The sequence below is a fragment of the Leptonychotes weddellii genome, unplaced genomic scaffold (assembly GCF_054177405.1).
Source record: "Leptonychotes weddellii isolate Sample4059 unplaced genomic scaffold, ASM5417740v2 HiC_scaffold_7104, whole genome shotgun sequence".
Classification (NCBI taxonomy): domain Eukaryota; kingdom Metazoa; phylum Chordata; class Mammalia; order Carnivora; family Phocidae; genus Leptonychotes; species Leptonychotes weddellii.
The window spans coordinates 1-4,955 of record NW_028040638.1 but is presented as its reverse complement, the minus strand read 5'-3'; the positions used below and the strand labels follow the sequence as shown (position 1 = coordinate 4,955).

At 41.0% G+C, this 4,955-nt stretch overlaps 1 pseudogene; it reads right to left on the bottom strand.

The window, feature by feature from the left end:
• Window positions 1-852: 852 nt before the first annotated feature.
• On the bottom strand, window positions 853-4,037 carry LOC102735456 (vomeronasal type-1 receptor 1-like; annotated as a pseudogene).
• Window positions 4,038-4,955: the final 918 nt, after the last annotated feature.

Here is a 4,955-nt window from a genome sequence, read left to right as displayed (position 1 = left end):
AGTGAGTTTTGTAAGGGTAAATACAAATCAAAAAAGAAAAAAAATTCTCTGAGGCAAAAAGAGAGACTCCATCTATCCGTCACTTTTTTTAGAGTATTTGCTTTAGAAAACTTCTAATTGTGAATTCTTCCTATTTCCTTTGAGATGTATGTAAATATTTATAAAAGTTAATTAAGTAAGTCCCTTGCCAGCTTTAAAACCCATAATCTTTTTCTTGAAGACCAGAAGGGCATCTCTTTGAAATGTAATCATGGAGGAAGCTAGGATACCATCTCCTAGTTTCCAAGGGAGGCTGGGAGCCTAACTTCAGCAGGAGCCAGGATCCAAGTTACAAGATTCCATCCCTCCATAAAGATATGAGAAATCTATTTGTCCTTAGGATAAAGCAATGAACAAACACCAAAGGCCATTCTGAGGTGAATTGAAAATGGATTTTGTGTGACAAATGGTGCTGTGAAGTCCTCTTACTTGAAGTCCAGCTGTTTATCTTGAGAACATGTACGTACGTCCTGGGTTGTATTTGCCTGACCATATAAAAGGTTGAGAGTTCTTACTGACTTTACTGTCTCTGTAGTGGGTTGCCCCTGATGCACATTACATCCTGGTTTAATACATGTTCAAGAACAAAACTATTTTCTTTTTTTTTTCTTTTAAAGATTTTATTTATTTATTTTGACAGAGAGAGAGACAGCGAGAGAGGGAACACAAGCAGGGGGGAATGGAAGAGGGTGAAGCAGGCCTCCCGCCGAGCAGAGAGCCCGATGCGGGGCTCGATCCCAGGACCCTGAGATCCTGACCTGAGCCGAAGGCAGACGCTTAACGACTGAGCCACCCAGGCACCCCGTGGAACAAAACTATTTTCTAGTAGTGTGGAGAAGTCTTCTGGATCACCAGCAGATTTTTCTGATAATTATATTTCCCCAACAGTTTCTACCTTGGAAATCCAAGACACCGAAGATTCCCTCCATGTATTACCATGAAATCCTCAAATTTCAGTAGTGAGTAATACTACCAGTTGAGAAAGTCATCTTTGAGTAATTGTTTTTACATTTTTATTGTGGTAAAATAGACATAAAATTGACCATCTTAACCATTTGATTATTTTAAAATAATCTCTATACCCCACATGGGGGTTAAACTCATGACCCTAAGATCAAGAGTCACATGCTCTACTGACTGAGCCAGCCAGGTGGCCCTATCCATCTTAACCAACTTAAGTGTACAAGTCATTCGCATTAAGTACATTCACGTTGTGCCACCACCAGCATTCATCCACAGGACTTTTACATCACTCCAGATGGAAACTCCATATTGAAGAAACAGAAATCTCCATTCCCCTCTTTCCCCCAGTGCCTGGTAACTAATACTCTACTTTCTGTCTCTGAGTTTGACTATTCTAAATACCTCATATAAATGGAATCATTTAATATTTGTCTTTTCATGTCTTGCTTATTTCAATAAGCATATCTTCAAGGTTTATCCATGTTGTAGCATGTGTCAGAATCTAATTCATTTTTAAGGCTGTATGATTCAATATCCTGTTGTATGTTATACACCATGCTTTATCTACTCATCCAGCCTTGGACACTGGGGTTGTTTCCACCTTTTGGCTATTGTGAATAATGCTCCTGTAAACATTGATGTACAAACACCTGTTTGAGTCTTGCTTTCTGTTCTTTTGGGTATAGTGGAACTGCTAAATCATATGGTAATACTATGTTTTATTTTTTAAAGAAATGCCATACATTTGAGTAATTATGTATACCATGTTCATTTTCTGGCAATCTAATAAGCAATATGAAGTCATAATTTTTATTCAAATTTTATTCAATTTTTATTCAAAGTCTTTGCATATAAGCCCACAAATGTTGAACCAAGTAATCAAATAAATGGTAGGATGTTTTGGAAGAAACTCGCGGCCCAGAGACCATGCTTAGAGCATTTGTTTTCCTTGTCCAGCAGACAAAGTAAAACTTCGAGATTTGGGTATCACTGAAAATGAACACAAAGGGGCTGAATGTCGGGAAGCCTGAAGACACCAGTGCAGAGAGGTTCAACAGCTAATGGCTTGGGTTCACAACCTGGATTATCCAGAATGATAAAACAGAAGATAGAGAGTACAAGGAGATAAACATGCTCACCAGGATCAGGATGGTGCATGTGGCTCTGGTCTCAGGGGATGTTCTGGGGGAAAGGCTGTTGTTGTGAATGTACTGGACTCGCTGCTTGTGCCTGAGCAGGACAAGGACCATGGAGCCATTAGTCTACATCATGAAGACCAAACCACATAACATCAGTGAAGACATAAATGACTGCAGCTACAGAGAACACCAATCTCTCAGGAATGGGTGAGGAACAATACCTATAAACGCCCGCCATACTCATGTTTTTACTATTCTTTGGGCCAGTTACATTTGTATTTTAACAGTTATATTTAACAACAGACACAGAATCCAGCATATGAAACAGCAGAAGCCAATGAACATTGTGGATCTAATTCTGAGCTCCATCCACCCAGAGAAACCGGGGCAAAGCTTAATGGCCTGGAAACCACTGAGGAGGCAGGTGGTGCTGAGGGAAACTCCTCTGGCCACTCTGTACAAACAGTAGACAAATTTACATCTGGCATCATCCAGGAAAGATTTTAATCCAAAAGCTGCAAGTGTCTGAGGGATCCCTTTAGAGAAAGAACCAAGATGTTAGCTAAGACCAGTTGGTTAAGAATCAAGTCTGAGGGTCTCAAGACCTGTTCACTGAGCAAAATAACATTATAAAGACAAAGAAGTGAAGAATTTCCAAGGATCCCAGCACCAATCTGAGTTAGGAAGGTAAGACCCCAATTTAAGTTAACAGAAATCAATCCATCCATTTAGAGGAGATGTTGTAGTTTGATTTCATTTGAATCAGAGGAATCTGGAGACTGAAAGAGAAAATTGGGTTACTCTCATTACATTCAGAAGGTGTCTTTTCTCAAAAAACCCCACACCATTATTCCATGTGAATATGAACACCACAGATGACTTCTGGTTTCTGGTTCCACACAAGAGGAACTTGGAAGTCACCATTACAACCTCACCACAAGTAAAAAGGTGAACAGACTGAAAAACTAACAACTCTTTTTGGATCCAGAAGAGAGGGGAGGGCACAGGGCAAACTGCTGACCCTAGATCTGTGAGACAGGTGAATACAGGAAGTCACCACTCCCTGGAGCAGAGACACTCATGAGCAGAAGGAACCACCACAAGAACCAGTGCCCAGGTAGGAAAACCTACAGTATAACTGATGAATTGCTGGATGCTCACTGTGGACAACTCTGAGAGCTGAAAACTCCAGGGGACCTAGTCACAGCAGGACCCCACAACATTGTGAAATTATCTCCAGGAGCTCGGCCAGATTCACACAGTAAATACTGAAAAAACAAACAAACAAACAAACAAAAAACCCTCAAGGTTCCTGCAGGAAGAGGGGAAAAGAAACTTTCTGAAATAAGCCAGAACAGTTCATTCTTCTCAACAAAGCCTGCCATCAGGGGAAACTAGTTAACCAGAACCTGACCTCCTGGGTATTATCAGAGCCTAACTAACCGGAGGAAGGCAAACACCCAACTCCAGCCCCCTCTAGCCATCCTGTTCCACCTAAGGGTAGAGGAAAAAAAAACAGAAACACTTGTGAAGTAAATAGTCCAGAAGCACAGAATACTGAGACCTTAGAGAATGCTTCCCCTCCCCTACACCTCAGTACCACATTACTAAAGTTCCTTTTACCTATGCATCATGTCTGGCTATCAAGGAAAAAATTACAAGGTATGCCAGAAGGTAAAAAACACAATTTGAAGAGACAGCAAGCATCAGATCCAGACATAGAAGGGATGCTGGAATTATCAGATGAGGAATGTAAAACAACTATGATTAATATGCTAAGGGCTGAGATGAACCATGAGAGACTATGGACTTGAGAAACAAACAGGGTTTTAGAGTAGAGGGAGGAGGGGGGATTGGTTAGCCCAGTGATGGGTATTAAGGAGGGCACGTACTGCATGGAGCACTGGGTGTTATACGAAAACAATGGATCGTGGATCACTACATCAAAAACTAATGATGTATTGTATGGTGACTAACATAACATAATAAAATTTAAAAAATATATATGCTAAGGGCTCTCTTGCATAAAGTAGACAGCATGCAAGAACACGTGAGCAATGTAAGCAGAGATAGAAATCCTAGGAAAGAACCAAAAATAAATGCTAGAGATCAAAAACACTGTAACAGAAATGAAGAATGCCTTTGATGGGTTTATGAGTAGGTTGGACACAGCTGAGGAAAGATTCAAATATATCAATAGAAACTTCAAAAGCTAAAACACAAGGAGAACAAAGGTTGAAAAAACAGGACAGAGGGCCGCTTGGGTGGCTCAGTCAGTTAAACATCTGCCTTCAGCTCAGGTCATAATCTCAGTGTCCTGGGGATCGAGTCCCGCATGCTCAGTCGGTTAAGCATTCAACTCTTGATTTCAGCTCAGGTGATGATCTCAGGGTCCTCAGATCAGCCCTGCAATGAGCACTGAGTCAGGCTCCGTGATAGAATTCGATAGAATGACTGTCACAACAAAAGCCAACTTAGAATAAGGTGAATTCTACGTGATAAATGACCTCTTTCATGAAACAAGACATTTTAAGACAAAGAGGAAGGGTATCTATAGAATATAACAAAATCAAAGGAGATACAAATATGATACTATGGTTAGGAAATTGTTTGGAGGGCGCCTGGGTGGCTCAGTTGGTTAAGCGACTGCCTTCGGCTCAGGTCATGATCCTGGAGTCCCAGGATCGAGTCCCGCATCGGGCTCCCTGCTCGGCAGGGAGTCTGCTTCTCCCTCTGACCCTCCTCCCTCTCCTGCTCTCTGTCTCTCATTCTCTCTCTCTCAAATAAATAAATAAAATCTTTAAAAAAAAAAAA